This window comes from Sus scrofa, chromosome 5, assembly GCF_054392235.1.
Source record: "Sus scrofa isolate SSC_HxYL_T2T_F1_AM1 chromosome 5, Sscrofa_HxYL_maternal_Yorkshire_Landrace_v2.0, whole genome shotgun sequence".
Taxonomy (NCBI): domain Eukaryota; kingdom Metazoa; phylum Chordata; class Mammalia; order Artiodactyla; family Suidae; genus Sus; species Sus scrofa.
The window spans coordinates 38,348,811-38,370,553 of NC_139387.1; the positions used below are offsets into that span (position 1 = coordinate 38,348,811).

Below are 21,743 nucleotides of genomic sequence, written 5' to 3' on the forward strand. Positions count from 1 at the left end.
ATCTGCGACCTACACCACAGCTCATGGCAACGCCGGATCCTTAACCCTTTGAGCAAGGCCAGGGATCGAACCCACAACCTCATAGTTCCTAGTCGGATTCCTTTCCACTGTGCCATGACGAGAACTCCTAGGCTGCTTCATTAAAGGGATGAGGTTTGAGGATAATATCCCTTCAGGTCCACCTTCGCCAAAGGTACAGTGGATGTAGCACTTGTAAAATCTAGAAGCCAAGAGGAACTACTTCCCTCATACCACAATAAAAGGGTTTTATGAAACACTGTGTTTACCTCTTTCTAGGTAGAGTTTTTAAAGCACCTTTGATTATAACTAAAGGTTCTAACTACTTCATATAGAGTTGGGCACCACATTAAAAATGTAAAGTTATTTGAGAATTATTGTAAATATTTAATAGCTACCTTCTTGTAAAAAAAAGTCTTTAAAAAGCAATAGGTCTTTTAAAATTCTGTTAGTAACTATGGAAGGAATAATCACAAGAATTAAAAAAGATCAGTTAATAGTTTATTTTAAAAAATGCATTATTAAAAGTATTCTTACAATAACAAAACAAAACATAGTAACTAATTTTTGCTATGAAATGTAATCATTTAAGAATATATTTCACTTCCTTACCTGGTTTATTTATTTATTTTTCTTTTTAAGGCCATACCTGTGGCACATGGAAAAGTTCCTGGGCTAGGGGTCAGATTGGAGCTGCAGCTGAGGCCTATGCCACAGCCTTGGCAACACCGGATCCGAGCCACACCTGTGACCTAAAATGCAGCTTGCAGCAACTCTGGATCCTTAACCCACTGAGGGAGGCTGGGGAGCAAACCCGCATCCTCACAGAGACAGCATCGGGTCCCTGATCCACTGAGCCACAATGGGAACTCCCTATTTTTATTTCTTAAGAGAAAATATTTACCAGCCAGCTAGCATATTCATGTTTGTATTATTTTTTATTTTATTTATTTACTTTTGTCTTCTTAGGGCCACACACATTGACATACGAAGTTCCCAAGCTAGGGGTCAAATAGGAGCTGTAGCTGCTGGCCTATGCTACAGCCACAGCAATATGTGATCTGAGCTGTGTCTGCAACCTATACCACAGCTCACAGCAATGCTGGATCCTTAACCCACTGAGAGAGGCCAGGGATTGAACCTGTGTCCTCAGGATACTAGTCAGGTTCATTACTGCTGAGCCACAATGGGAACTTCAGTGCTGTTGTTTTTTTAAATGGCTTTTTTTTTTTTTTTTTTGCTTTTTAGGGCCCCACTCGTGGCATCTGGAGGTTCCCAGGCTAGGGGTTGAATTGGAGCTACAGCACCAGCCTACGCCACAGCCACAGCAATGTCAGATCCGAGCCGAGTCTGTGACCTATGCCACAGCTTGTGGCAACGCTGGATCCTTAAGCCATTGATCGAGGCCAGGGATCAAACCCGAAAACTCATGGTTCCTCATTGGATTCGTTTCTGCTGCACCACCATGGGAACTCCTAAATGGCTTTTTATAGTCTATCATTTCTTGCATTTTTCTCTTTCAGATGCTCCCTTAATAATTATGTTTCTCTTTAAAATTCTTAGATTATGTATGGTATTTCACTTTAAAATATTACCATTATCATCACAGCAACTATCTTTTGAGTGTTTGGTTCATTCCATGTATTACACTAAGCATTTACAGAGATCATCTCATAAAAACTTTAATAACCCTGAAAGGCATGGTATTATTTCTACATACAATTTTCAGGTAACAAAACTGAGGCTTAAAGAGGTTAAGAATCTTGTTAATGGGAACTCAGCTTGCTTTGTTTTGGTTGGATAAAATTCCAGGTCTGGGCTATTCTACAGCCCCAAGTTCTTAACCTTTGCTTTCTCAAATCCCTGGTGATTCACTAACATATTTTTGCATATCTCTGATTTCTCATCAGAAATCTTTAGTTTTGAAATTTTATTTCAAAAATAACTTAAAAATTAATAACTATATTTTGGATCACAAGGAAGATAAATTCTTTTGCCTCTGATTTGAATACTATGTTTTTGTTTGTGTTTATAAGTTAGAGCCAAGCCATAAAAAATTGTCCTGGACAACAGACAGTAAAGAATAGAAACAAATGAATGATGAATACATGGCAGGTAAAGGCCAAAAACTGTGACTGCTAGCTTCTGGAACAAAGATTTTCAAAAAATTATAATAGAGAAAAATGGCAGGAAAATTGAGTTATCACACAGCAATATAGGTATCTCAAAACAAATCTGTGCTGCATTAATTTCTAATGATGACTAAGCTTCAACAAGACAACATTCTTTGTTACATTAAAATTAATGTAATGTAAAATATTTCAGTTTAATTTCTATTTTTTCCATATTAATAGATAAAAAAATCTATCAGCCACAGGGAACTCTACCCACTATTCTGTGATAATCTATATGGGAAAAGAATCTGAAAAAGAATGGATGTGTATATATGTATAACTGAATCATTTTGTTAAACAGCAGAAATTATCTCAACATTGTAAATCAACTATACTTCAATAAACTTCAAAAAATTTAAAAAAATTTTTGAGAATTCCTGAGAAAGTTCCCTTGCCTTTTTCACCACATGAGGTTACAGTGAAATGACTGCCAGCCTTTTAGGAAGAAGGGTCTCATCAAAAATAAAATCTAGGAGTTTCCGTCGTGGCTCAGTGGTTAACGAATCCAACTAAGAACCATGAGGTTTTGGGTTTGATCCCTGGCCTTGCTCAGTGGGTTAAGGATCCAGCATTGCCGTGAGCTGTGGTGTAGGTTGCAGACACTGCTCAGATCCTGTGTTGCTGTTGTTCTGGCGTAGGCTGGCGGCTATGGCTCTGATTCGACCCCTAGCCTGGGAACCTCCATATGCTGTGAGTGCAGCCCTAGAAAAGGCAAAAAGACAAATAAATAAATAAATAAATAATAAATCTGTCAGGAAGTTCCCATTGTGGCACAGTGGAAACGTATCCAAATAGTATCCATGAGGATGTGGGTTTGATCCCTGACCTCGCTTCATGGGTCAGGGATCTGGCATTGCTGTGAGCTGTGGTGTAGGTCACAGACTGGGCTTCGATCCTGTGTTGCTGTGGCTGAGGTGCAGGCGGGCAGCTGTAGCTCTGATTCCACCCCTAGCCTGGGACCTTCCACATGCTGTGGGTGTGGCCCTAAAACACAATCAATCAATCAATCAATATCTGCCAGCACCTTGAGTTTGGATTTCTAAGGCTCCAGAACTGTGAGGAACAACATTTTGTCATTTATGACCTTTAAAAACAAGAAAGCAAGCTATCAGCATGGGCTTATACCAAGTTTTCTAGTATATAATAAAAATAATTTATCACACTGGGTATACACAATTCTTTTTCTTTTTTTAGCTGCACCCAAGGCATATGGAAATTCTCAGGCCAGGGACAGAATCTGAGCCACAGCTGTGACCTAAGCTGCAGCTGTAGCAACACCGGATCCTTAACTCAGTGGGAACTTCTGGGTATATACAATTCTTACAAGGTGTTCCTATTTATGCAAGATTGAGAAACAATACTATATAATCTGTGTGACTGGTGCAAAATAGAAATTCAATGAATGTTAGCTGAACCAGAAATGTAATGATGTATCTAGCTTCTCCACATTTATTCATGCCAACAACTCAGCTGAATTATCTCAGAGTTACTTTCTTCCTCACAATATGGGCTCACGGTGAGGGGTGTTAGTGGTTCTTGTACTTGTTTTTCTCTAGGGACCCCTCAGAGAATCTTATGAAATCTATGAACCTTCACTCCAGAAAAATGGATATATAAAAATATTACACACAATATTTAAAAATTATATAAATTAATAAGAGAACAGGCTCTGAAGTGAGAAACAATCTGTGTAATCTAAGGCCTCTCTTGAGCCACTTAAAAGCCTCCATTTCTTCATCTGTAAAGTGCAAATACCACCTCTCTCATGTTATGCAGATTGAGTAAAACTATGTAATTTATGATACTTACAATTTAGCAGATACCAAAATAAGTCATAGCTTTAATTATTATCAGGCCAATACTGACCTCCTACTTTTGCTTTAATTATTATCAGGCCAATACTGACCTCCTACTTTATCTCTAATTACTGTTGTGTGAAGTTTCCTTGTGCTGATTGGCTTGTTGCAGCCACTCTCTAGTTAACAAGGATTTTATATTCTTCTCACTGGTTACCTCATTAACCTGGCTCTTACTTTCAGGCTGACAGTGACCCAAAAAAGCACCACAGAGTAATAATATCTTTATAATGTTTGGTTGAGAATATAAGTGGCTTGAATATTGCTTTGATCAATTCCAAAGGGGATGAGTAATAAATAGAGAGAAATTCAATATAAGAACAGGATAACTGAAAGGCAAACTATGGCTCACAAGTTTTTTTTTTGCTTTTTAGGGCTGCACCCGAGGCATATGGAGGTTCCAAGGCTAGGGGTCGCATCAGAGCTGTAGCTGCCGGCCTACACCACAGCCACAGCAACACCAGATCTGAGCCATATCTGCCACCTACACCACGGCTCATGGCAATGCTGGATCCTTAACCCCCTGAGTGAGGCCAGGGATTAAACTTATGGATACTAGTCAGATTCATTTCTGCTGTGGCTCACAACTTTAAACTGGGGATCTGCTACATACACATGACATACAAGAAAAAGGGGGAAAAATACACTATTATACCTACATGACACAGCTTCCTTGAGAACTAAATGACAATAAAACACAATGTGGGGCACAAAAATTGAGATTCAGTAACATCTCAATAATGAGTGATAAATGGATACCACCAGAACACAACATCATATTGACAGGAAACATTTATTCTGTTATTCTCAAAAATGGTTATGCTAAAACCATACTTTTATGTTCATATCTGGAAAACAATTCAAAAAGGATATAGAAAACTTATAAAAAGTTCAGGAAAAATGCCATGAAAATAATGCAAAGTTTTGGAAACACACAATTTAGGAGAAATTCTTATATGACAAACTCTATAAGACTATAATCTATAAGACTTTATTTTCATTGTCATTTGGTATTTTTAAGCATTAAATATTGCATGACATGCACAGGTGACAGGTTGAAGATAAAATGTTTCATTTTATGTTTGATACAGTGTCATTGTTGTCATTATAAGATTAAACAAAACATAGTTTAATAAAGATTCTCAAGCATTATAAAATACCTGTAAACAGTAACCTCAACCTGTATGGAAGATCATCATGCACAACAGAACATGTCCCCCTCCCCAAAATGAGAGTACTATTAAGAGATGCTGGTCATTTACCATTATGACTCTCATTTTAGAATGGTGAATGCTTCATTTAAAGTACATTATGCTGTTTTTTTTTTTTTAATTTTGTTATAGATCTTTTGCTATTATTAATCTAAGCAGTTTCTAAAAATATGCATAGAACCTGAACCTGGTGATCCAATAAAACTTTTTATTAGTTCTACTGAATTTGCCACAGACTGGATAGGCAAGCTAAAGAATTTATTTCCTTTATATTTTGAAAGATTTCAGAGTTGAACACCAGTATATTTAACCTGTTGCTGACTTTTCTTAAATCGTGGTAACTTTAGGCATCTTGGTATATGCATTAGTGAAATATTTGTTACTCTTACTGCATAGACCTATGATAATTGTTTTGTTTGTTTCTTTTTTTTCTTTTGTCTTTTCTAGGGCTGCACATGCAGCATACAGAGATTCCCAGGCTAGGGGTCCAATCAGAGCCGCAGCCACCCGCCTACGCCAGAGCCACAGCAACTCAGGATCCAAGCCACATCTGCGACCTACACCATAGCTCACGGCAACACTGGTTCCTTAACCCACTGAGTAAGGCCAGGGATCGAACCTGCAACCTCATGGTTCCTAGTTGGATTTGTTAACCACTGAGCTACGATGGGAACTCCTTGTTTTGTTTGTTTCAATGAAACGGTATCATGTGTCCTCAAGGATTATTATAATGGAGCCTTTATGAACTAAATTAACCATTCATGTTTAACCAGATAATCCACAGAAGGATCTTTATGAAACACAATCCTTACTTTTGATTTCAAAAGCTGCTGTTTCTAATGTGTACTGAACAAATGTGTACAATTTTTTTGTGCCAGATTTTGACTATTATCAAACACTGTAATATTGGATGGTTACAAACAAGTGTTACAATTTATATGTATGTCTTAAAATTTTTGCCCCTGTATTATGACAATGTTTGAACTGTATTTCTTAAAATTTTTGCCCCTGTATTATGACAATGTTTCCAGTATTCAGTACTGTGTTGGCCTGATGTAGGTGTATATGCTTATTTTTAGCTCACTTCTTGTACCCTGCAGCATGCGTTATACATTCACTCTGTAAGGGGTTTATTTTACGCACTGTGTGCTATAAGGTTTATTAGCAATCAGAGAGTAAAAGAGGTTAATACACAGCATTTGAATGGCTATCACGAAGGCTATTACTATTTAACAAGTACAGATAATTCTTTCATTGACCTATTGTGTGATATAAATTATTTTCATCCCTATCAATTCAGTATTTAATCCATATTTCCCTTTTAAACAGATTTCAGTTATTTTTTCACTGCCAGCAAAAATGGCTGATCATATGTGAGTCTTAAAATGATTTACTACTATATGATCTCTGAATCTGGTAACTGTGAGGGGAGGAATTTTATAAGTGGAAGATACCTTATAATTCATACACAGAATAATTGATCTTTTTATTGAGGAAGCAGCTTAAACATTCATCAAAGTTGATGTAGTTGAGCACTCAGAGTAAAAAGGACTGTTAACCCCTGAATAACACAGGTGTTAAGGGAACCACCTCCCCCTACAAGAGAAATCCCAAGGGTCACTTACGGTTGGCCCTCTAGATCCACAGTTCTGCACCCTGTAGTATTTATTGAAAAAGAGAAAGATCCTCATATAAGTGGACCTGCACAATTAAAACTCATGTCACTCAAGGGCCAACTGCATTTAATTGATTCTTTTGCATCATGTGGGGAAACATCATGCAAAAGAAACATATAAAATTGATTTGAAGGGGTAAAAACTTTCATCATGAGTTTTGAGATGATTCACAGATAATTTAATTATCTTGGCAAGATATGAGAAGTGATGTTAGGTGATAAAATTAGTATGATAAAACAAGTACTACAAAGGATTCTATTTAACTTTTTTTTTTAATTGCTCACTAAACCTTGGATGGATTGATTAGCAGTCTTATTAAAAGCCATCCATATCAATTCCTCTGCCTGGCATCTAAAATACTACCACATCCTGCAACCTTATTCTACCTAAATTCCACCTCCCCAGCCACACCACCCCTCATCCTACGCCAGTTTTAGTATCTGGCCCATGCTCATTTCTGCTTTTCAATTGGCCTGAACTGAGTCTCCCTCATCCGCCCCCCATTTATAAGGTATTTATCCCCAGCAACTCAGAATGTGACTGTATTTGGAGATGTGACATTTACAAAGGTAATTAAGGTTAAATGAGGTCATGTGACCTAATCCAATTTGATGGATGTTCTTATAAAAAAGGGAAATGTGGAGACAGACTCACCTACAGGAGAATACCACATGAACGTGAAACAGATATCTATAAGCCAAAGACAGAGGCTTGAAGACACCAAGGACTTGGACTTCTAGCCTCCAGAACTGTGAGGAAATGAATTTGTTTGTTTAAGCCATCCAGTCCGAATACTGTGTACAGTCCGAGTGATAGCTATTATGGCAGCCCTAGCAAACTAATACTTTTCTGCCTTTTCCCATGTTATTCCCCTCATTGAAAATGTCTCTTGCTTTCATCCACATCTACTAAAACTATGTTATTGAGGAGTTCCCTTTGTGGCGCAGTGGTTAATGAATCCGACTAGGAACCATGAGGTTTCAGGTTCGATCCCTGCCCTTGCTCAGTGGGATAGGGATCCAGCGTTGCCATGAGCTGTGGTGCAGGTCGCAGAGGTAGCTCAGATCCAGCGTTGCTGTGGCTCTGGCTTAGGCTGGTGGCTACAGCTCCGATTAGACTCTCAGACTGGGAACCTCCATATGCTGCATGTGCGGCCCTAGAAAAAGACAAAACAAAACAAAACAAAACAAAAACCAAACTATGCTACTGAACATGGAACCTGAACAGCCACTTGAAGTTATCCCTGACGCACCAGTCTTATCTCACTTCCCTTTTCTGATCTAGCAAAGAATTTATAGTTTGTACTACAGATTTTAGCAATTCCTAACACATAAGGTAGATGTAAGGGCTTTGTAAGTAAATATAGGTAAAATGTTTAAAACAGTGTCTTATATGTAGTGAGCCCAAGTGTTTGCCATATCTGTTGCTGCTGCTACTATTTCCTAATTATATTTTTCTCTAATTAAATCCTGTTACTCATGAGTCTTTTTAGTACAGAGCTGGGCATATTAGTGCTAAAAAGTATCTGTTGATATATAAAACACTTAGGTCTAACCTTATCACATAGGTCTCCCTGGAGCATTTGCTTATCTAGTTTCCTATTCTGTGTGACGGAGGATAAAATGATAGATAAAAACACATGGTCTCTACCCTAAAGTTGTTTACAACTGATCAAAGAATTTTTCCCTCTTGGCAAAATATTTTTGAGGACTTAATATTTGCCAATACTGTGGTAGAAATGAAGGGGAAAAGATAAATGAGATATATTTCTTTTCTTTCTCCTTTTTAGGGCTGCACTTGCTACATACTGAAGTTCCCAGGCTAGGCGTCAAATTGGAGCTGTAGCCTATGCCACAGCAATGCTGGATCCAAGCTGCATCTGCGATCTATGCCACAGCGTGCAGCAACACCGAATCCTTACCCTCTGAACAAGGCCAGAGATTGAACTCGCATCTTCATGGATACTAGTTGGGTTCTTCACACGCTGAGCCACAGTAGGAACTCCTGAGACATATTTCCTGCCCTTAAGAAGCTCATATCTAGTAGGGCAAAACTCACTTCCCTAGGAAGGTAAAATGAAAAAAGTGGGGTCAGAAAAATTTCAGGCAAGATGAGTCTTGAAGGAAGGCCTATTACTATTACTGTATAATAAATTAGCCTAGGAGTTCCCATTGTGGCTCAGTGGTTAACGAATCCGACTAAGAACCATGAGGTTGCGGGTTCGATCCCTGGCCTTGCTCAGTGGGTTAAGGATCCGGTGTTGCTGTGAGCTGTGGTGTAGGTTGCAGACGTGGCTTAGATCCCGTGCTGCTGTGGCTCTGGCTTAGGCCAGTGGCTAAAGCTCCGATTCGACCCCTAGCCTGGGAACCTCCACATACCACGGGTGTGGCCCTAGAAAATGGCAAAAAGACCAAAAAGAAAAAAAAAAAGCCCAAACTGTAGCAGCTTAAGACAAAATCTTATCTGATTCAAGGGGGGCTTCTGTAGGTGGTTCTGGCTCAAGATCTCTTATATGGTTGTAGTTAAGCTGTTGGATGGGCCTGGAGTCATCTCAAGATGGCCTATGGATTTGCTTCTAAGCTCACTCACACAGTTGTTGGCAGGCTTTGATTCCTTTTTGGCTGTTAGATTTCATTTCCTTGGCACACAGGTTTCCCTATAGGCTGCTCAGGTCCTATGACATGGCAGCTGATTTCCCTCAGAGTGACTCAAAGAGACTATATATGAAGAATTCGTCTCAATTCCTTTTGTGACCTAGTCAAAGAGTCACAGTCACACCTATCTTATTCTATTTATTAGAAGAAAGTCACAAAGTTCAACCCACACAAAGGGAGATGAATTAAGTAGTTCCACCTGAAGAATGAAATAGCAAAGAATTTGTGGACATATTTTAAAAACCAGCATAGGAGACAAAAGAAAAATTTAAGACATTTTAGTGGGAGCAGGAGGTCACTCAAGGCAAAGGGAAGAAAACTGCAAGGTTTGAGGTATAAAACAGCACACAGTATTAGGATATAACCACAAGTAGGACCTAAGCCTGCAAATGTATGAAGGTGTTATAACATGAAGGGCTTTATGCTTCATGGAAAGGAGTTTGCACTTTTATCTTGCAGTGGATGAGGCATTAGTATAAAGATTTTACGCAGAGGGGTCTCCTAATGTGTGTGCTGGAGAATCTGGTGGTAGTCTGGAATACTGGAGAGAGTTTTTGTTTTTTTGGTACTGAGCAGTAGGAAGTGTTTATAAATTTTGGAAATTAATCCCTCATCAGTTGATTTGTTTGCAAAGAAAGGCCAGTTTAAAAAAAATCTCTTTCAAAATTCAGAGGAGAGGAGTTCCCGTCGTGGCGCAGTGGTTAACGAATCCGACTAGGAACCATGAGGTTGCGGGTTCGGTCCCTGCCCTTGCTCAGTGGGTTAAGGATCTGGCGTTGCCATGAGCTGTGGTGTAGGTTGCAGACGTGGCTTGGATCCCGCGTTGCTGTGGCTCTGGTGTAGGCTGGCAGCTACAGCTCCGATTAGACCCCTAGCCTGGGAACCTCCATATGCCGCGGGAGCGGCCCAAGAAATGGCAAAAAAAGAATGGCACAAAAAAAAAAATGGCACAAAAAAAAAAAGAGATTATGAGGTAATGATTAAGAGAATGGCTGTAGGAATGGAGAGGTAAGTGCAGATCCTAGACATATTGAGAAGGCAAAACATATAAGTGTTGGTAATTAGTTGTGGGATATGGGAAGAAGGAAGGATAAAGCTTATCAGGTGTGTCAACTGAGTATATGATACTATTTCTCCAAATTATCCACTTTTTCTTTAGAGATAAAGACAGACTTTGAAGTTATTGCTACAAAAAAATTATTCTATGAAAATTGAAAAAACTATGAAATACAAAATAATGAAAAATAATTTTAATAGTTACTTCTGCAGGAAGGAATTAATACCTTGCACATACCCTAAGAGACCCTTATGAGACTTATAAGTTTTTACAAAATTGGAATTATATTTTAAAACTTTCTCTTCACAGTTAATATGTCAATAAAGTTTCTTCCACATCCTGTTCAATACGTGGTGCTGGGAAAACTGGACTGCCACACGGAAAAGAATGAAATTAGAACAGTCCTAACACCATACAAAAAAATAAACTCAAAATGGATTAAAGACCTAGATATAAGACCAGACACTATAAAACTCTTAGAGGAAAACATAGGCCAAACACTTTCCGACATAAATGTCAGCAACATCTTCTCAGATCCATCTCTTAGCGTGATGTCAGTAAAAACAAAAATTAACAAATGGGACTTAAACTTAAAAGTTTCTCCACAGCAAAGGAAACCCTAAACAAAACAAAAAGACAACCCACAGGAGTTCCCGTCGTGGCGCAGTGGTTAACGAATCCGACTAGGAACCATGAGGTGGCGGGTTCGGTCCCTGCCCTTGCTCAGTGGGTTAAGGATCCGGCGTTGCCGTGAGCTGTGGTGTAGATTGCAGATGCGGCTCGGATCCCGAGTTGCTGTGGCTCTGGCCTAGGCTGGCAGCTACAGCTCCGATTAGACCCCTAGCCTGGGAACCTCCATATGCCACGGGAGTGGCTCACGTAAAGGCAAAAAGACAAAAAAAACAAAACACAACCCACAGAATGGGAGAAAAGCTTTGCAAATGACTCAACTGATGAGGGGTTACTCTCCAAAATTTATAAACAACTCCTACTGATGAACATCAAAAAAACCCAAACAACCCCATCAAAAAATGGGCAGAAGATCTAAACAGACAATTCTCCAAAGAAGACATACGGATGGCCAAAAGACACAAGAAGAGATGTTCAACATTACCCATCATTAGAGAAATGCAAATCCAAACCACTATGAGGTACCACCTTACACCAGCCAGAATGGCCAGCATCAAAAAGTCTACAAACAATAAGTGCTGGAGAGGGTGTGGAGAAAAAGAAACCCTAGTACACTGTTGGTGAGATTGTAAATTGGTGTAACCACTGTGGAAAACAGGATGGAGATGCCTCAGAAAAATGAAACATAGAACTACCATTTGATCCAGCAATCCCACTCCTGGGCATCTATTCAGAGAAAATCATGACTCAAAAAGACACAAGTACTCCTATGTTCATTGCAGCACGATTTGCAATAGCCAAGACATGGAAACAAGCTAAATGTCCATCAACAGAGGAGTGGATCAGGAAGATGTGGTACATATACACAATGGAATATGACTCAGCCATTAAAAGGAACGAAATACCAGCATTTTTAGCAACATGGAAGGACCTAGAAATTATCATGCTGAGTGAAGGCAACCATACAATGAGACACCAACATCAAATGCTATCACTGATATGTGGAATCTGAAAAAAGGACACAATGAACAGCAGAACAGATGCTGACTCATAGACTGAAAAATTCATGGTTTCCAAAGGAGACAAATTTATGGTTTGTGGGGGTGGGGAGATGCGCTGAGGATGTGGGATGGAAATCCTATAAAATTGTATTGTGATGATCATTGCACAACTATAAATGTAATAAATTCATTGAATAATAAAAAAATTTCTTCCACACCATTTTTAATGGCTGAATATTGTTCTGCTGTATGGATGTAGCTTAATTTATGTAACCAGTATCCTAATAAACAATGGGGTAAGGAGCACTCTTGCAATTAAATTGTTATGCATATCCTTATTACCTATGATACATTTCTAGAAGAGGAACTGCAGAATCAAATGTATATGCTCAAGGCTTTTGATACATACTGCCAAACTCCATTCTAGAAATGTGCCAATTTATACTCTTAGCAGTACAAGAAACCCTGTTTCTCTGAACCCCTTCCAGCAGTATCAAGACGTAATTACTTGCTAAAGTAACACCTGAAGACCAAATTAATGTGTAACATGTCATGTCATAAGTTGGACATACTACTGAATTTTTATATTACCATTCAAAGCTTAAGATTCTTACATGTATTTTAGACAAAGAATCTGAGGTCCAGTAAATTACATAATAAATCAGATCACAGTATAGTGGGAATTTCTGCCCTAGATATTACTTGGCAGTGCTTTTTCATTTCTCAGTTTTCCTTGTCAATTAAGTCTTTTTTTTTCCCCCTATAATAAACTTGCTGATTTCTCAGAGTAAGTTATATATCTTTATCATCAAGGGCTCAAAGTTAGGCATATTTCATTAGTATAGTGTTATTTTGCCTATTTGCTTCCTAGCTTGGATTTTACACATTATATATTGAAGGAAACCTTTCAAGACATTTTTATTTATTTATTTTATGACATGAGTGACTTTACTTCTAGTAACAAGCATATTTTCTGGCACAGAAAATGTGCTCAATAATTGCTCACTGAATAAATGATTAGTGGAAGTGGAAAATCTAGCAAGCATTTACAATATTATGAGTTTCACAGTATGCCTGAAGTATGCATGAATTTCATGACTTTTTTTTTTTTTTTTTTTGCTTTTTAGGGGCTCACTCATGGCATATGGAGGTTACCAGGCTAGAGGTCTCATCAGAGCTACAGCTGCCTGCCTACTCCACAGCCACAGCAACTCGAGATTGGAGCCGTGTCTGCAACCTACACCACAGCTCACGGCAACACCGGATCTTTAACCCACTGAGCGAGGCCAGGGATCGAACCCGCAACCTCCTGGTTCCTAGTCAGACTTGTTGCTGCTGTGCCACAACGGGAATTTCGAGTTCTATGAGCATCTTGTGTTTCAGAACATGGATTTTTGGGGTCATTATATTTGAATCCTAACTCTGTCACTTCTTAGTTTTGTAATCTTGCCAAATTATTAAAAACATGTGTTTTTTAAAAGTCTACCTAATAGGAGTTCCCGTATTTGTACATATATATGGGTGTGTATGTAAAATAATTTTAGGGAGTTGCCGTCGTGGCACAGTGGTTAACGAATCCGACTAGGAACCATGAGGTTGCGGGTTTGATCCCTGCCCTTGCTCAGTGGGTTAATGATCCGGCATTGCCGTGAGCTGTGGTGTAGGTTGCAGACGCGGCTCGGATCCCTCGTTGCTGTGGCTCTGGCATAGGCTGGCAGCTATAGCTCCGATTAGACCCCTAGTCTGGGAACCTCCATATGCTGCGGGAGCGGCCCAAGAAATGGCAAAAAAAAAAAAAAGAAAAGTCTACCTAATAAAGATCTACTATTTCATTCATTCAATGGTTCATTGGTTTACTGTCTCATTCATTCAACAGTTCTTATCTAATGTATACTATGTGTGTGGGATAAAACACTCAACAAAAAGGTGTAGTCTGCTCTCATGGAGCTTACATTTTTAGTAGGGTGAAAGGAAAGAGATAATAATAAAGAAGATACGGATACAATCATAAATGCTCTTAAAAAATCAGAGGGTCATGTAAGAGAGAATAAATGGGAAAAGGAGCTGCTTTAGATGTGGTGGCCAGGGAAGGCCAGTCAGAAATGGTATCTGAATTAAGAACTGAAGGATGAGAATGAGTTAGCTACACAGACATAGTGAAAGCACATCCCAGGCAGAAAAAAAAAATCCCAAGTGCAAAGGTCCTGAGATGGAGTATCAGTTAAGTTCAATTGAGAATAAGATATCCTAAATAGTGGCTTTGGCAAGATGGAAGTTTATATTTTCCACAGATCAAAATCTATAGGGCTGATACGTACTCCATAAAGGTCTCAAGGACCCAACTTCTCACCAGCTTGAGGTTTTGCCATCCCTAGGATAGGGGAGCTTGCATATGACCCAAAAGGCAGCTAGCATTCCAGGCCATCACATCTATATTCAGGGTGTACGACATAAGAGGAAAAGAAGCAAAGGACTAAAGGTGTGCACCAGCTATCTTTTACGGATGGTTCTGGCAGACAGCCACATATCTACTTCGATTCCACTGGCCAGAACTACCACATGGCTACAGGGAAGCTGGAAAACAGTTTTTATTCTGGACAGCCACATGTCCATATCCACTACTATGGAAAAAAAAAAAGAGGAATTTTAGGGGACACCTAATAGTCTGTGCTACAGACTGGGAAAAGCTTGGTATGTGACAGAAACAGAAAGGAGATAATAAGAAGGGTGAGAATAAGATGAGGTTGAAGAGGTAGGTAGGAGCCAAATTATGCAGTTTTATAGGACATGGTAAAAAAAATTGGATTTTATTCTATTTCAAGGAAACCATTAGAGACTTTTTTTTTTTTTTTTTTTTTTTTGTCTTTTTGTCTTTTGTTGTTGTTGTTGCTATTTCTTGGGCCACTCCCGCGGCATATGGAGGTTCCCAGGCTAGGGGCTGAATCGGAGCTGTAGCCACCGGCCTACGCTAGAGCCACAGCAACGCAGGATCCAAGCCGCGTCTGCAACCTACACCACAGCTCACGGCAACGCCGGATCGTTAACCCACTGAGCAAGGGCAGGGACCGAACCCGCAACCTCATGGTTCCTAGTCGGATTCCTTAACCACTGCGCCACGACGGGAACTCCTTTTTTTTTTTTTTTTTTTTTTGTCTTTTTGTCTTTTGTTGTTGTTGCCATTAGAGACTTTTAAACAAGTAAGCAACACAACCTAATCATTTTCTTTAAATGACCACTCTGGCTGGTGTGTAGAAAATGGTTTAAAGGGAAGCAGGGAAAAGTGGAAGCAGAGATAGCATGGATATTGGATATTGCTGGGTGGGTGATGATGGTAGCCTGGACAGGGTGGTAGCATAAAAGGTGATGAGAAATTGCTGAACTCAAAATACATATAAGGAAGAGCTGATGGTACTGGCTGATGAGTTGGACCTAGTGTGTGAGGAATCACAGATGATTTCTACTTTTGTGTCCACACAAGTGAGTGAAGTATTGGTGGTACTGTTTATGGAAATGAGGAAGACAGTTTGGATTCAAATATTCGTTTCAGCACATGTTAATTTTAAGATGCCTGTCCTTTTTATTCCTTGCCATGGTAAGATTTTCAGTACTGTCTACACCTTTTAAAAAATGGGAGGCCTCCCTTTTCTACAACTGGGTGTATACAAACTCATTCTTCCCTTAATGACAAATTTCTTTCTCAATCTAAATGGGTGATTTTTCTATAAGACGCACCTTATATATATTTCAACAACACAAAAAACACACACTCAGTATGGAATGTTTTTCAATTAAAAGTAAGACAATCTATCAAACTGAATAGTTAGCAAAAGACCCCAACCTACCGAATGGGCATATTTGATCAATGTTGGCAATAAAGACAAACTTTTGGATATAAAAGGACAATTTAAAAAATGTATTACTGGAGTTCCCGTCATGGCGCAGTGGTTAACGAATCCGACTAGGAACCATGAGGTTGCGGGTTTGATCCCTGCCCTTGCTCAGTGGGTTAAGGATCTGGCATTGCTGTGAGCTGTGGTGTACGTCGCAGATGCGGCTCGGATCCTGCGTTGCTCTGGCTCTGGCGTAGGCTGGCAGCTACAGCTCCAATTAGACCCCTAGCCTGGGAACCTCCATATGCCATGGGAGTGGCCAAAGAAACGGCAAAAAAAAAAAACAAAAAAAAGACAAAAAAAAAAGAATTAAAAATGTATTACTTAAGAGTGCTTATTAGAAAGCCATAAACATAAGCCTTTAACAAGTGTTGGCTTATTCAATATCTAGAACCTACCTCTAAGGTAGGTATTAAACAAATTTTACAAATTTATAAAAGACTGGACACCAGTAACAGGATAATGTAAAACTTGTTCTTCAACGAGGCTTAAAGTAAATTTATCCTAAACAAATAGCCTTCTCAAGAAAACAATAACAGATGGTAAGAATAAGGGTCATCTTTTGGCTTTAACAAAGTCCTATGCTTTATATAACTCAAACCATAAGATCAGAATGGTATTACTTGATGTTGCCATATATATATAGTGTGTGTGTATATATACATGTATATAGCATTTTTAGCATTTCCTCTTACAATTCCAAATATTAATAGTTAAACTTTCAAGGTATTAACAGCTAAAATGCTCAATAATACATAGATACATGTATTCATATACCTACATGTATTATATATACTTAGAGGTATATTCAGTCTTTTTACACATCATCTTACATAGTAGAAGAGAAAGCTGAAGCGGCAGGAACAGACAGTTGGGGGAAAGAGAGGGAAGGACCTAAAGCAGTGTTGCTCCTCCTTGAATTTTCCTGAAGTAAAAAAGCACAGTGAGGCAGAATGTTTAATGAAAGGAATCATCATGCAAAATATTTTCTACTGGCTACATCAGCTTCATCTGGAGTTTAAATAAATTCACACAATATCTACTAATAAACAAAATACTCTGTACTCCAAACACCACAAAGTCACCTATTATTTCATAGTATGCTTATTTTTCTTGCTATTTATGACTGACAGATGCCCTCTGCCCTTCAGTGATAAATTTTAAATTGGACTACAGTGAGCTTTTGGAAGGAAAGGGTAATTTTATGAAAGAAACAAACAAGGGAAGTATAAATTTTATTTACTTCAAATGAACTGTACATTAGTAAATTCTATTACTCAAATAGAAAGGAAGTAACAATTCTCATTTTATGAAATTACACCATTCCTGAACACACATGCAGAGGCTCTTTTTAAGTCCAAAAATGTCGAGTAAAAAGGCGATAGCTGACCAATACACGAAGGAATAAAGAAAGATTTATTATCCCAAAGAAAATAAATTTCACTTTGAGTGACAATTATTTTTCTGGGAAGCACATACTTCACTCTCCTTAAGTTACCACGCAAACCACCATTATCTCAAACGGTCTTGCTCATAGCCCAGTCACTCCAGCTTACGTGGGTATTGGTGGGTGGGAGTGAGAAAAGTGCTATAAACCTAACTCAGCAAAACTCACCCAAGAGTCCTTTAAAAACCTGCTTCCCAATATGCTTACATCCAACAAGTTAAAAAGAAAAAAAGGGGGGAGGGTTGGTGAGTAGAAAATACCAACGGTGTTGGCTGAGAGGAACTCACTTCTCAAGAGGCTTTGGTGACGTGCTGCGGTCCCTGGAAGTGCGTGTATAAACACCGGAGGTTTCGGGGGCTAAGGGAAGAAAAAGGGACAGCGATCAGATTTCAGGTGGCAGTTGTCAGAGGGGCTCGCCAAGAGGCTGACGGGGGAAGGCAGGGTGTCCGACACGAACACAGACACAAACACGTTCCGCGTCCCGGGCGGGGGGGGCGGTGTGTGTGTGTGTGGAGGCGGACCCACGCCACCTCACCATTCCCCGCCCCTGGACCCTGCGATCCGCCTCGGACCTAGGGCCCGTGACCGGTGCGAAGCAACTCGGCCCTAGGGAACTGTAGAGGCCACAGAGACCCTGTTAGTTGTAGCGGCTGCGGAGAGGCTACGGGCCTCCCCGTGACTCGGTAAGCGAGTCGGTGGAGGCCGCGGAGAGGAAGGTGAAGGAGAAAGCGCCTCTCTCTCCCACCCCTTCTCGAACGCGCGGGAAGAGGTCTACCCACCCCCAACTCTGTCCCGCCAGCAGTCGCCGCTCCCACCTTCCGCCGCCGCCTAGAGGGAAGCCGGAACGACGAGGGTCACGGCGGGGGTCAGAGAGTAAAGGTCTTGCTCCCAGCAGCCTCCGCGGTGGATACGTCGCCATCTTGGATCCGCGGGACAAGAAAATTCATGCGGTGAGTTTTTGGCAAATTTTCGGAAGTCTGGCAGCGGGGCGCGCGGCTGGGGCGGCGGATTCGGGGCCCCCGCAAGGCGAGGGAATGTCTCGGGGCCAGGCCGGTCGCGCCTGGGGTCCGCAGGCAGCGTCCCGGCCCGCCGCTTCCCGTTGCTTTTGTCTCGGCTCCAATCGAGAGAGGGAGAGCGGAGCGGGCGGGGAGGGGGGGTGGCGGCGGTGGAGGGAGGGAGGGGGTGTGTATGGGTAGGGTGGTGGACGGGACGTAAAGCGTCGCTGTAGTCGGGTCGTTGCAGCTGCAGCTCTGGATCCTAGGCCCGGTCCCTTCTGCTGGCGTTGGGGCTTCCCTCAGACTCCTGTCCCCCGGGCTCCCGCCAGCGCGGAGGAGCCTCCGACGCCCTGCTTCCTGGGGAAGAGGAGAAGGCGGCAGCGGCTTGGCCAAGGAGCCCGGGCCCACTTTAGACGGCGCTGCCGCTTTCCCAGCAGTTACCGCGGTCTCTGGCTGTTCACATTCTCTCAATACATGCACATCACCTGCAACTTGTGTGTGTTTCTGTGTTTGTATACGTAAAAGATGGGGGCACTGGACTGGCTAACGGGCCTCAGGAGCCGCCAGGCCCTAGGGTACCGAAGGCTGTGGATAGTGGAGGGAGCAGCAGTGCAGCTGTGATGCTTCCTCTGTTTCCGCACCCGGAGGGTGAAGCTTCCGTGGTCTGATAGAAACTGAGTCTGTAGAGTCAGTCCTGGGGCGGCGGAGGAACCCGAGACGCCTGTCTGTGAAGTTGCTAACCCTAGGTTTCTACTTCCGCTGGGGCCTCTCCACCTTTTGGTTTAAGTCTTGGGTCTAACTTAAAAGTTTCAAGGAAGAAGTGAGTGGGGTTAAAAGAGGCCTTCCTAGTTCTTAGTTGAGACTCCTTGGTCCGTCTAGAAGAAAAAGCCTCTAACTCTTCGGTAACTGTGACCCTTTAGCGGATGCGAGTCGTGGTTTTCTTTTAGGAGAACATTTCCAGGGTCTTAGAATTTGCATTTATTCCAGGCCTTGTGGGTACGATATTATAACCAAAAAGTCTTACATACGGGTACCACCCTCTTGGAAGGTTCCTTCTAAACACATCAACTTACTTCGAATCCTAGGGGATGCCTTCACTTTTCAACATCCGGAAGACCGAATGCAACATGTTTTGTTTCATTTTCATAAAACTCTTGGTCAAAGAATGCTACTCTCTTCTTAATCTTCTGGACGGTGTCTAATAATTAGGTACACTGATATCAACCCTTAGATTCTTTGCCAAATGGTAGAAAGTACCTAGTTAGAATCTGTTCACTAGGGAGGCCATGCTTGAACTTAAGAGTTCAAAGTTGAACAAATTTTCTATCATGCTTGATTTCTAGACCTCTAGAATTATAAATGCAGCTTGTGATTTGCCTTTTGAAACGAATTAAGTAGAAGTAATAAAGTATAGGGTGGGGAGATAGAAATTTGAAAATAATCTATTTACATACCAGGATTATGTTGTTTGGAAATAATTTTTATTTCCCAAACGCCAGTGAACGCATTTCCTTTGCAATTTTGGAAGATAACTCTATCCCAGATTTAAAAGGTTAAGAATCACAGTGGACTGAAATAGCTACATGGCTCCATTCAGATGGTTTGATGTGTATATTCAGATTTTTCATTGTAATGCTTCTTAATGGACCAAGATCTTTAGTAAACTTTGTTGAACTCCTGTATAATTTGTAGTTCTTTTGTAATACTAAATCTAAAGGAAAAAATACAAGCTACGTGTAAAAACGAAACTCTACTCCACTTCTTTTTTGACTTTGTAAGATCCTCATTTAATTTTCAAAAAGTACTTTTCTCTTTTTTTCCCTTAGGGCTTGAATTGCAGTGACTCTTGTGACTGCTCCGAATTTTAGATAGGAATTGAGAAACTTTCACACTTTTGGCATCCTAATTAATGCTGCATCAGTAAAAAAAAATTAATATAAGGATCAATTGTTGGCAGAACCCTTTTATTCTGAGAATACCTAATAGAGATATCTATAATCTAATCTGATACTTTTCGGGAACTAGAATTGCCTGTATGTTTTAACTAGGCATCAGATACACCTCCTAAAGATTTTTAGTGTCCGTAATACTCTAGTTTTAAAGTAAATTTATATGGTGGGAAAAGATGGCAAAATGTATGAGTATGAGTGATTTATATTCCCTTCCACTGTGAGGTACTCCTTGATCTTGAAGATAAAGTAAAACTCAGAATAGTACTCCCCCCTCACTCCCCACCAATTAGTTACTTATGTTTTTACTTAGTAATCTTAGCTGTTTAATTTACTTTTTGATTTTTCAGAGGTATTTTATTCTTAGTTATAACCTGAAAATTCTCTTTGTTCAAAAGTAAATAAATAGATTTGTGAGTAGATTTCCTTAGAAGTGCTTCTAACCCATTTTTAGTTTTTAACCTTTTCAATAGCTATTAGTATTAAAAGTATTTGTATTTGGAAAGACCTTTACAGATTTTCTTTTTTGCAATTTTATCCTTTTTAGACATGGGTATGCTTCAGAAGATTTTCTGAAGATATAAAAAAATAAAGAAAAGGTGTGCTCATGTCTACATATGAAATAATGACATTGCTAGACTGGTAAAAATAAGTTAACTATTTTTTGCTATTTAAAAGCAGTATTTTTTAGTTGTCTTACGTTTTTTAATTGTAGAAAGTTTATTTTATTATGATTATATGTTATAAAGCAAACTTCCCATGTGCTTGCTTAATGAGGCATTTGAAGACAACTTATGCAAATAGTGATGTAATCTTAGGAAAAGATACTACTAAAGAAGATTTTATTTGTTACCTAGATTTCTAGTGGATTTTGTAACAGAGAAGCAAAAGAAACCAAGGTACCAGGTAGGGCAGCTTCAGAGGCAGAGTTAATCCAAGTTGCAATGTGATATTTGAATAGAATTACATAGAATGTCACTATCAAGGGCTATGGTACTATGATAGGAATCATTCTGGTTGATGATGCATGTGATTTTTTTTTTTTTCGTTACTATGGCTGTTTCCTACCTGTCATACTTAAAGGAGTTGAATTGCACTGACTTTTACTAGGTATTTTTGGAAAGATCTAGACTAAAAATTGGTTTCGTTGTAGAAAGTCTGTCTTTGGAAAGAAGTAGAATGAAC

General features: G+C 39.9%; 1 long non-coding RNA gene across 50 annotated transcripts in view; it reads right to left on the reverse strand.

Annotated features, from left to right (window-relative positions):
• The window catches only part of LOC102168027 (uncharacterized), a 204,251-nt gene extending 185,788 nt beyond the window's left edge, over positions 1 to 18,463 (reverse strand). For 35 of the 50 annotated variants that reach the window (XR_014803627.1, XR_014803602.1, XR_014803606.1 and 32 more), the window contains exons 1-2: positions 18,394 to 18,463; positions 17,902 to 17,971 (exon numbers count right to left, since the gene is read on the reverse strand). This is a non-coding gene — a long non-coding RNA (uncharacterized LOC102168027). The remainder of the gene's footprint in view (positions 1 to 17,901; positions 17,972 to 18,393) is intronic. The other 15 variants (XR_014803622.1, XR_014803626.1, XR_014803620.1 and 12 more) reach the window with 1 other exon arrangement.
• Between the last annotated feature and the right edge of the window lie 3,280 nt (positions 18,464 to 21,743).